This window comes from Panthera leo, chromosome C2, assembly GCF_018350215.1.
Source record: "Panthera leo isolate Ple1 chromosome C2, P.leo_Ple1_pat1.1, whole genome shotgun sequence".
NCBI classification, from domain to species: Eukaryota; Metazoa; Chordata; class Mammalia; order Carnivora; family Felidae; genus Panthera; species Panthera leo.
The window spans coordinates 103,814,548-103,826,974 of NC_056687.1; the positions used below are offsets into that span (position 1 = coordinate 103,814,548).

General features: G+C 37.7%; 1 protein-coding gene across 12 annotated transcripts in view; it reads right to left on the reverse strand.

Annotated features, from left to right (window-relative positions):
• Positions 1-12,427, reverse strand: part of PPM1L (protein phosphatase, Mg2+/Mn2+ dependent 1L) — a 288,540-nt gene that overhangs the window by 91,782 nt on the left and 184,331 nt on the right. For 7 of the 12 annotated variants that reach the window (XM_042903670.1, XM_042903669.1, XM_042903674.1 and 4 more), the window contains one exon: positions 206-270. The exons of 4 other annotated variants lie outside the window; for them this stretch is intronic. The gene's annotated coding sequence lies outside the window, so the exon portion shown is untranslated. Of the gene's footprint in view, positions 1-205; positions 290-12,427 lie in introns of those variants that run through there. One more of the 12 variants, XM_042903676.1, reaches the window with a different exon arrangement.

Here is a 12,427-nt window from a genome sequence, read left to right on the forward strand (position 1 = left end):
CTCACAGACCTCTAGGAATTTTCTACCAGGTTTAAACGTACAAAAGATGATGGATTGGGTTTGGCATACAAAGAGTTATCACCCGGAGTTCCAACTATTCCGCTGAACTCTGAGGACCCAGTGATAGTAATTTTACTGGCTATAAATCTGACTTGCCCTTGTCTAGAATGCAGAAGCTAGTCACTCATCCCAGCGGTGAGCTCACCTATGCCACGGCATCCACTTCTCTGCTTTGATGTTCTCTGCTCATTAATGCTTACGCAGGAACTCCTGTGAAGTGAATAGAGAGTCCTCTGCTGGGGCTGATAATGGAATAATGGCATAAACAGAATGAAGAGACCTAAGGCAATGATGCCCTTAACCTGAAAAAAGAACTGTTTACCACTCAATGTCTTGGCCTATATATATATATATACACATATATATTTCTGATATATAGATACAGATATAGATATATAGACATAGAAATAGATCGTTCTTAGCTTATTTTTTCTCGGCTACACAATCTGCAGGAAGCACTCCTAACTAGTAACACCTGAAATTGCATGCAGTGATTTTTCAACCAGGTAAGCAAGCTTCCATTTGAGGTAGGAAGGAAGGCATGCATACTTTGAAAAAGACCTCCCCAAAGATTCTGGTATGTTCTGCTGCTGGGCTGGAGATAGCATACTCTTCTCCCTCCCAGCTGAGAATCACAATTAAACAGAACTTTAAGAGAGAAATTAAGTGATACAGCGGCATGTATGAATCAGGGGAATTGTGAAATTCTTAAAACACATCACTTAAGAAAACCAAGAGTTTGGCATCTCCTGGCGGTCCAGTTCTGCCTCACATGCATGGGACTGAAGGTGATAAAATAAACAAATGCATACATATACTGCTTAAAATTATACTCACAACCACTAATAAATTTAAATAAAAGAAACTGTTAAAAAGGATTGTCTCTGGGATATGTGCCTAGAAGACCCATCCACATAGTTTAATATATATATATTTTTAAATTCTGATACAGCTATTCATTGCATAATTTAAGACAAGTGTGAGTTAAACACACACACAAACACATATATAGTACATGCTCATCAACAGGGTTTTGTTTTGTTTTTTCGTTTATAGAACAGTATGCTCTATAGCCTTTGGAAATAATGAGCTAGGTCTGCATGAACTGACAAGGAAGAACATCATGATATTACCTTTAACATTAAAAAACAAAGTTACAGAATACCAGTGACAATATGTCCTTTTTATGGAAAGCATACATATATGTATGTATATATTTAATCTGTAATATCATATGTGCCTGGGAGAAGGTAGGGAGGGCTATACTCCAATTGTAGAGAACATACTCACTTTTTACTCTCCACATTTCTGAATTGTTTCACTGCTCTTACTATTATAATTTTTATCTTTAAAATGTTTTTTTTTGTAACCTTCAGAGTTTTCCTTTTAAATGTTAGCACAGTTTAAGAGGAAGAGAAACTTGCCAGAACAATGACAATTAATTTCCCAGGAAAAGTCTACTGGGAAATGATGGGGAAAAGTTATAGATCAGTCCTCAGAATGGCAAAATATAGCACACAACACTTTTTCTTTCCACATTTACATTTAGAGTTCCTAGGTCAGTTGTTGATGAAATTACAATTTTAAAATATCACCAAACATTGCTCAATTTCTCTGCCAGCCATCTAGTGCAGAACAAATAAAATTATTCCATAAAATGTAAATGGACTCAGCATATTGGCACAACATATTTAATTCTAGAATTTAATAACAATTTTCTCTTGACACTGGAAAACAAACATACTGCAGAATAACTATTTTTAGACTCATACTACCTTGCTATTTAGTGTAATATCTGTCATTAATGTTTTTCCTTGGAGATAATCTATGAGGTACCAGCAGTAATTTAAAATGCACATTTTACAAATAGTGGTGTACTCTCTATTATTGAAAGCATACACATTTCCTTCCAATTGTACTACTGATTTACTTTTCTAATTAAAATCATGATACAGGTCTTTGAACAGGGCCTATAATTTTTTTTTTTTTTACTATGTTGTTGTTATACTTTGGCATTTCATTTCTAAAACGGTATAACTGCATGTGCATGTATAGAGTTCTTCCGGTGGGAAAGATTCTTAAGAGGAACAGAAAGAAAGCAATTCTGGCAAAATACTAGATTCTGTCAAGATATTTCAAGAAATCACCTTCATACTGAGGCAATGCTCTAAATGTATTCAAATGGCAGTTAAAACCTTATGTTCAAGCATGAATCTATGTTAAAAAAGAGGCTGTCATACAAATACCATATGATCTCACTTATATGTAGAATCTTAAACAAAACAAAAGAAAACTGAACTCATAGATGCTGAGAACAGATTGGTGGGATGGGGTGGTCAAAATGGGTGAAGGTGGTCAAAAGGTACAAACTTTCAGTTATAAAATAAATAGGTCTTGGGCGTATAATGTTTGGCATGATGGCTACAGTTGAAAATACTGTATTGCATGGGGCGCCTGGGTGGCTCAGTCGGTTGAGCGGCCAACTTCAGCTCAGGTCATGATCTCGCGGTCAGTGAGTTCAAGCCCCGCATCAGGCTCTGTGCTGACACCTCGGAGCCTGGAGCCTGTTTCAGATTCTTTGTCTCCCTCTCTCTGACCCTCCCCCATTCATGCTCTGTCTCTCTCTGTCTCAAAAATAAATAAATGTTAAAAAAAAAAAAAAAGAAAATACTGTATTGTATATTTGAAAGTTGCTAAGAGAGTAGATCTTAAAGATTCTTATCACAAGAAAAAATTGTAACTATGTGTGGTGATAGATGTTAATTAGACTTAATGTGGTAATCGTTCCTAATATATACAAATACCAAATCATTATGTTGTACACCTGAAACAATTGTCAGTTATATCTCAATAAAAAACCAAGCTGTTATCTTATTAACTGAGATTATAATTATTCCACAGGTAACAGATAATACAAAGAAAAATTTAAATTTAAAAATTTCATTGGAATTCTAAAAAAGTGAAAAACAAAATTAAAATTTAAGATTACTTATCTATTGTTTCATCAATGAGAAATGCTACTGGAAGTTTAAATCCTAAATTACATGCTCTTACAATCAACCATTCCAGAAACGATAATATTAGTTAGCAATATCAGTATCTTGCATTCGTGTGGTACTTTACACTTTCCCCAGCAATTTATGCTGTTACCATTCTGTATGTTCACAATAACTTTGAATGAAAGTAGACAAATTACTGGTTTTGGCCAGTCCTTCACATCCTTCAAAGTTTGGCTAAAATGCTACAAATTCTTTTAGTGAACACACCTAATAGTAGCCAACAGTCTTTCAAGTGTTTGTGTAGGTATTTGTATAGGTGTAAGTATTTTCCTCAGTGTGGCTGAGATAAGAACTGTATCTTACATACCCTTGGGTTCCCCCAGCATCTGGTTCAGTGCTTGGCACCAAGAAGTTTAACATCTTGGCTCTAGCCAAGAATCAGGTATTTTGAGATAGCCTTTAGAGAAAACCTTCTGACAGTTCATAATTCTTTGCTTGCAATCTTAACTTGCTTTCACGATTCTAGATAGAGCCTAGGAGTCATTTTCCACTGGAAAATGCTACTACACTTAGTCTTTAATTATCATTGATGTCATTACTGTAGGAAAGTAAACAGCTTAAACCCAAAATAGCAAATTATGTACTTCACATACAAAGCTGTATAGGAAGCTTTATTTAATGTGTTCCTCTCTCCATAATTGTTCCATCTTCTCCATTCTTGCCTTTATTTCTTCATTTGGCAATGGGCTTGAATCTGCTAGGGACCCTCTGAAGAGTCATGTGGAATGCAGCTCAAAACTGGGCTTCTCAGTTAATGGTTGCCCTGTGGGGGTTAATCTGCCTACATGTTCAAGTTTGTGCTTGTTCAGGTGGTAGCAGAGAAGCCTCAGGGCAGAAACTGGAAGACACACAGTTCACATGTTCTCCAGATTACACCTGAGAAGATGGTCAACAGCTGGAAAGATGAGCTAAAAACTGGTGAGGCAGGGCACAAAAGGTGCCCTGCCAATGCACCCTCTTACAGAATTTGCATACATAGCAACTTTGGTCTGGAGGACAGTAAAGGGCTAGAGCAGACCTTGTAAAAAATACTCAAAAGGATAAAAGAAAAGCAGCAGAATGACTAAGTGTCTAAATTCAGGAACCTACTAGGTAGAAGGCTGTTACTGGTCATTCGGCTAAAAAGCTCTTTACTATTACAGTGGTATATGTTCTTTAGGAAGTAATCAATATATATGAAAGAATGGGCGGGGGTGCAAAGTATTTTAAAAGCTGCTAACTGCTTCACAATTCATCTTAAAAACCTGTCAGCCAGCCAATTCCAACTTCTTGAATGCCTGCTGAGTAAAGTGCATTAGACCCAACACTGCTCGGAGAACAAACGTCTGACATAAAGGAACCTGCAAGTTTAACGTCCAAACAACACACACACATGAAATACTGGGAAAACACACTTCACAAAGAAATAAAAAACAGGCATGAATCTTGGGATAAATTAACATATTTATTTAATATATGAGCCATATTAAGTGCTGAATGGCCTCCAGGGAGAAAAATTAAGGAGTGGGAACAAGATAAGAACCAGAAAAATCACTGGAGTTTAAAGATCAGTTTTGAAGAAGCATTTACTGGAGGAAAGAAAAGCAATCTAGAAAGTAGTGAATGCGAGTTCATAAGAAGAAATATTAAGAAATGAAGAAGATGAAAACTAGGAGTAAGAAAGAGCTTGGCAGTTGGAGAAGTTTTAACTCCCCGTTAAACCACACTGTTTGGATCTGTACCAGCAGTAAAAGGAAATACTAACCATCTCAAAGAGAGAAATAAATAATCACATCTTGTTTTGAGAAAAAATGTGCTTGGAGCTGAGTTTCAGAGGCACTTGAATAAAATTAAAGCACGGAGACAAGTAAAAAGTCTGAAGGACAGGAAAACTGGCCTTCCATACTGTGGTTGGAGTATAAATGGGACAATTTATTTGGACAGAATATGAAAAAATGTAACCACTTTAAAACAGTGTGTAGCTTTTACCTAGTAATAGCCTTTCTAGGAACTTATTTTAAGAAAAAGTTAAATATGAGGTTAAAGATTTGGGTGTAATGTTTTTGAATGTAAATCCCTCTCATTTATGTAGGTTCTCTAAGGCTGGGGCAGACTGTTATGGTGGTATGTTCAAGATGGAGTTTATTCTTCATACAGGAACTCCTGGGATTGTGGTTAGCGGTCTGGAAGAACTGCCATTTATTCTGTGACATCACTGCTTGAATAAAAGTTTACATTCTCTTCCAGGGGGGAAAAAGATTTGGGTGTAAACATGTTTACCGAAATATTATTCATGGAAATTGGTTGATTCAATTATGCGGCATCCATGCAATGGAATACAATGTGGCTATTAAAAATCATATTATGAAAGAACACTAAATTATGTGGGGAAATGTTCAAAATGAAAAGCAGATTACAAAACAGTTTGTACACTACACGTGGGAGGAGAAAATTGGCTGAATTATATCAATATGGATCAAAGTTATCTCAGAGTACCAAGAGTTCAGGTGATACTAAATTTTTTTTCTCTATGCTGTTTTCTGCATTTTCCAAATTTTCTAAAATAAAAACAGTAGGAAATGATTGCCCATTTTCTATGTGCCAGGCACCATGCTGAATGCTTTATGTGTATTCACTTATTTAATCCTCACTGTGACCCTAAGAAGTTTCTACAGATGAGGACACTGACTCAGAGAGGCTAAGTCATTTATTCTTGGCTACGCAGTGAGTGCTGGAGCCGGAAACACCAACTGTTTGCAAGCCAAAAGAGAAAAAAAGTTTTTTTAAAAAAGAGGGCGATGCCTACTGTGGTCATTCCTTTACAAGGTAAAGCAGCCCTAGGCTGGGATAAGGGCCCTGAGAAGAGGACAAAGGAGCACTTGATCCAAGTTTGGTGACAGGTGGGGAAGAAAAATGTGTAAAATGGCTTCGATGTTGCAAAACTGGAAGCTAAACATGAGGTGGTGCTATTAAGAGTAAATGGGAAAACTGAGTAAAGTGAAGCATAATAAACTTACTTTTAAACATTTAACTGTAAGCCTGGAGAATATCCACCTCTCCATAACCTATGGAATATACACCACCTCCCCTCAAAAAGGAAAAACCTCCACAAGGAGAAAGTATTAGACTTATTTTATAGAACTTGAAAGAAGAATACCAGACAAATGACTTTGGTTACAAGTTCTAGGGAGGCAAAAGCTATTTCCAAGAAAAGATATTAAGTGATACTGCATTAACTTCTACTAGAGCCACCATTTGAGAAAGATCACAAGCAAATTAGACCTATGTTCAAATTACTTTTAGTATTTTTCTCTGAGAATTAGCAGATGTCAAGTTAATATCCATTTTGACCTCTGACAGGCTTAAAATAAAAACAGGCTTCTGATGTCATTAATGAAAATATGCTTTACATTTTTTATTTAATACTGTATATTTCATGGCTGTGGGAGTTTTTAGTATTTTGCCCCTTACTTTCTAATCAAATAGTCTATCTTATTACCAAGTCTAAGACTTAGTCTATCATATGCAATTTTATATTTACAAATTTTAGGTATGATATTCAAAAAAAAAAGAAAGAAAGATCCTTCTAAACTCAATAAATTCTTACTTAGAAGATATTTTTAAAACCAAAGAATGATTTTTTTAAACATTTTATTTAATACATATGGAGACCAAACTCACAACCCTGAGATCAAGAGCCATGAGCTTCACAGGCTGAGCCAGGCAGGCAGCCCCCAAGGAATGGGTTTTAACATTAAGTTTGTAATGAGCTGTGTTATAAATGCTAGTCCTGCTGTAAAGACCCAATTTCAAAGCAACTTAGAAAAACTAACAAATGAGATTCTAAGATTACAAAATCTGAGAAAAGCACCTTAAAAACACACACTCACTTTTGCCTCAATGATGGTCTTGAGCATTTTTTGCCAAGTAAAAAAAGAAGTTTCAGAATTTTAATAACTCTCAAATTTCAAATTATCTGATTTTATAAATTACCCCACCCCCCTTCATTTTACCTAATGTGTACACACACACACACACACACACACACACACACACACACACACAACGGTAATTTGGCGAAAAGAAATGCTCCATTGACGTGAATGGGACAAATAATTGATGGCAGCCCCATTCAGTTTATATTTATACCATATATATGCCTGACTTGGAACACAGTGTGCTACTGCTTCAAATAAGTGTTGATTATAAATGAACACAGGTTTCTAAAACTGATTCAAAAGAAGACTAATGGGCTGATCTTTGGATCCATATTACCCACAGCTAACAGCGATCTCATCACACACAATATGGTGCTGGATCTGGCTCTAAGGGCATCTGACCAGCGACCCTTTAGCTGAGAGGTAGACTTTGGTGCTGATGACGACATACAAGAAAGCCCAGATGGGAAATCAATTCTGCAAATACTGAGTAGGAAGAAAAGCTGAATTTTGGGAAATGGTGACCCAGGAATGATAGCTAGGTATTCACAAGATAAAGGAGAGACCATAAAGGAGATCCTTCAAAATCTGTGCCACAGGAAGACAGAAGGGAGAAGGGAGTAATATTTTTATTGCAGACAAGGATTGCCTGCCCTTGAAGGGAAGTGAATGTGCATGGGCTGATTTGGCAGCAGCCAGCACACAGATCACACGTTAATTTACTTAGGTCCATCGTGGAATCCATCTTTCTTATGGTTACATATCATTAACTTTTGACAACTGCTCTTTGGCCCCAGGCACTTTAAAACAAAGTCAGAGTGAGTGCCCTTGCCCACCAGAAAGAGGACATAAGGCAAGGGAGCTGTTCCTCTCTCATACCTGCCAAAAGCCTCATTTCTTGCCATTTTTAGTCTCTGCCACTTCTAACCTGGAGGGGGTTATTTATTTATTTATTTATTTATTTATTTTTATTTTTTAATATATGAAATTTACTGTCAAATTGGTTTCCATACAACACCCAGTGCTCATCCCAAAAGGTGCCCTCCTCAATACCCATCACCCACCCTGTCCTCCCTCCCACCCTGCCCTCCCTCCCACCCCCCATCAACCCTCAGTTTGTTCTCAGTTTTTAACAGTCTCTAATGCTTTGGCTCTCTCCCACTCTAACCTCTTTTTTTTTTTTTTTTTTTCCTTCCCCTCCCCCATGGGTTTCTGTTATGTTTCTCAGGATCCACATAAGAGTGAAACCATATGGTATCTGTCTTTCTCTGTATGGCTTATTTCACTTAGCATCACACTCTCCAGTTCCATCCATGTTGCTACAAAAGGCCATATTTCATTTTTTCTCATTGCCACGTAGTATTCCATTGTGTATATAAACCACAGTTTCTTTATCCATTCATCACTTGATGGACATTTAGGCTCTTTCCATAATTTGGCTATTGTTGAGAGTGCCGCTATAAACATTGGGGTACAGGTGCCCCTATGCATCAGTACTCCTGTATCCCTTGGATAAATTCCTAGCAGTGCTATTGCTGGGTCATAGGGTAGGTCTATTTTTAATTTTCTGAGGAACCTCCACACTGCTTTCCAGAGCGGCTGCACCAATTTGCATTCCCACCAACAGTGCAAGAGGGTTCCTGTTTCTCCACATCCTCTCCAGCATCTATAGTCTCCTGATTTCTTCATTTTGGCCACTCTGACTGGCGTGAGGTGGTATCTGAGTGTGGTTTTGATTTGTATTTCCCTGATAAGGAGCGACGTTGAACATCTTTTCATGTGCCTGTTGGCCATCCGGATGTCTTCTTTAGAGAAGTGTCTATTCATGTTTTCTGCCCATTTCTTCACTGGGTTATTTGTTTTTCGGGTGTGGAGTTTGATGAGCTCTTTATAGATTTTGGATACTAGCCCTTTGTCCGATGTGTCATTTGCAAATATCTTTTCCCATTCCGTTGGTTGCCTTTTAGTTTTGTTGGTTGTTTCCTTTGCTGTGCAGAAGCTTTTTATCTTCATAAGGTCCCAGTAGTTCACTTTTGCTTTTAATTCCCTTGCCTTTGGGGATGTGCCGAGTAAGAGATTGCTACGGCTGAGGTCAGAGAGGTCTTTTCCTGCTTTCTCCTCTAGGGTTTTGATGGTTTCCTGTCTCACATTCAGGTCCTTGATCCATTTTGAGTTTATTTTTGTGAATGGTGTGAGAAAGTGGTCTAGTTTCAACCTTCTGCATGTTGCTGTCCAGTTCTCCCAGCACCATTTGTTAAAGAGACTGTCTTTTTTCCATTGGATGTTCTTTCCTGCTTTGTCAAAGATGAGTTGGCCATACGTTTGTGGGTCTAGTTCTGGGGTTTCTATTCTATTCCATTGGTCTATGTGTCTGTTTTTATGCCAATACCATGCTGTCTTGATGATGACAGCTTTGTAGTAGAGGCTAAAGTCTGGGATTGTGATGCCTCCTGCTTTGGTCTTCTTCTTCAAAATTACTTTGGCTATTCGGGGCCTTTTGTGGTTCCATATGAATTTTAGGATTGCTTGTTCTAGTTTCGAGAAGAATGCTGGTGCAATTTTGATTGGGATTGCATTGAATGTGTAGATAGCTTTGGGTAGTATTGACATTTTGACAATATTTATTCTTCCAATCCATGAGCAGGGAATGTCTTTCCATTTCTTTATATCTTCTTCAATTACCTGCATAAGCTTTCTATAGTTTTCAGCATACAGATCTTTTACATCTTTGGTTAGATTTATTCCTAGGTATTTTATGCTTCTTGGTGCAATTGTGAATGGGATCAGTTTCTTCATTTGTCTTTCTGTTGCTTCATTGTTAGTGTATGAGAATGCAACTGATTTCTGCACATTGATTTTGTATCCTGCAACTTTGCTGAATTCATGTATCAGTTCTAGCAGACTTTTGGTGGAGTCTATCGGATTTTCCATGTATAATATCATGTCATCTGCAAAAAGCGAAAGCTTGACTTCATCTTTGCCAATTTTGATGCCTTTGATTTCCTTTTGTTGTCTGATTGCTGATGCTAGAACTTCCAGCACTATATTAAACAGCAGCGGTGACAGTGGGCATCCCTGTCGTGTTCCTGATCTCAGGGAAAAAGCTCTCAGTTTTTCCCCGTTGAGGATGATGTTAGCTGTGGGCTTTTCATAAATGGCCTTTATGATCTTTAAGTATGTTCCTTCTATCCCGACTTTCTCAAGGGTTTTTATTAAGAAAGGGTGCTGGATTTTGTCAAAGGCCTTTTCTGCATCGATTGACAGGTGGAGGGGGTTATTTAAATAAGAAAGACATCTCTGAGAGGACCATCTTGCACTCCTGAATTCATAATCCTGACTCAAGAAGGCGAATGTGATTCCTCCAAGAGAGACAGCATCAGGAAAAAGTTCCTGGCTTAACCCTGAAATATATAAATGAAATCTTGTACTTATTATGGAGATTTGAGATTGCTCTGGAGAGCCAGAGCTGTGGATGTGCAAATGTTAGTCAGTCTGTGATGGAATGACCATCACAGAGGGCATAACACTCAGCAAGTGAGGGACCTGAAATCATATTACCTACTTAATATGGAGATTGAAGTTTTCATTTAGTTTAATCATAAAGGTGCTGACTGCTAAGTTATAGATTATTCAGGATAATTCACCTGGGATTCTTCAAGTGACAAACCTTTAATAATTTTATCAGTCATCTGATCCATATTTGATCTGAGGCCATTTTCATGTGGTAGCACCAAGCATGTCAGAGTGTGAAAATATAACTCAAATTCCACTCCCTAAGTGATAGCTTCCCAGACTACAGATGGATATATATATATACATATATACCAAATTACTTTCCTTTTCTATTTTTTTTTTAAAGTTTATGTATTTATTTTGAGAGAGACAGAGACAGTGTGAGTTGGGGAGGGGCAGAGAGAAAGGGAGAGAGAGAGAATACCAAGCAGGCTCCACAAGGCCAGCGCAGAGCCCGACATGGGGTTCGAACTCATGAAGCAGCAAGATCATGAACTTAGCCGAAAACCAAGAATCAGACGCTTAATCGGCTGAGCAACCCAGGTGCCCTTACTTTCCTTTTCTAGATCCCTGTTCTCTAGTCCAGTAAGATATTATTAGCCAAGGAATCTAACACTGTCTAGCCATGTGATTTATTTTCCTAATCTTACTGCTTTGATAATAAAAATCTACACTCAAACTCTAAGGAATTAAAAAGGTTCATCTATTTACAGTCTGAAGAAAAGTTGAAGTTATCTTCTACTATCAAAGTGATGATTAATGAAGCCTTTGCCCCTCAGTTACCACACACATTCTAGAGAATCAGGGGAGAATAGACTATACAATTTCCATGGTCCTTTTAATTTTTTTCTTAAAGCACACATACACACATCTAAGTTCTCCTGAGAGATGGCAACATAAAAACAGTCTGCTGGTGAACTGTCTTGTAAATCTGTTGAGAAAACAAGCAGCACTCAGCCAAAGCAGTCTTGTTCAATTTTTTGATAGGTGAGTTCCTATCATTTCAGCAGTTATAGAGAGAAGTAAGAAATCATTTCACATTCTATACACTTGACATCTATAGAAGAAAAAAGCCAGGTAATGTTTGTTTACAGAGAGGAAAACATGGCATATTTCAAAGAAAATTATGGTTAATTACTGATAAAATTCCCTTCCATTTCTGAATCTTAGGCTTGGGTAAATACTAATTTCCCTAGATGCTCTCCAAATGTGTTCTAGAAAGTTCCATGCAGAATACTAACTGAAAATGCCCTTGGTAATTCAGAAAGCCAATGGGACCAACTGTTATAAATGAATTATAAAACACTCATGAGTTAATTAATCAAAAAGAACTCTATAACAATAGAGCAGTCTCTCAGGGAGGCAGCCAGAACATAGTCAGACAAAATGTTCCTTGTCGGGCAATAGGGCCAGAGAACTCCTCTTGGGCCTCATTTGGCTTCTGCTCCACAGCTACCATCAGGCTCTTCAGGGAGCACCTCCAAAGAACAGATGTGGCCAGGTGGCAGAGAAGTTCAAGGCCAATGCCAATCGAGCTGATGTCCCCAGACTGATAGGACTTTAAAAATTGCCTTCAAAATCAGTATTACATTTAGGCTCCTTGTATGTGCAGTGGTGGTGTGGAGAAGGGTCCATCCTTCTGTCCAGGAAGCTGGTAACTGTCTTATTCTGCCATTCCAATTTCTGCACGGAACTTTCAATCTCTGGTTTATGCTAGTTCTTCCCCTATCAAAAGGCAAATATTTTAAGGAGTAATACACTAAGAAATGTTCAGTCTTAGTGTGGACAAGTTGAACAGGTTTTTATATATAGGGAGGTAAAATAAGAAGCAATAAAGCACTGAGAGAAATTCCTAGGAATGAGGCATAAAGTGGGAAA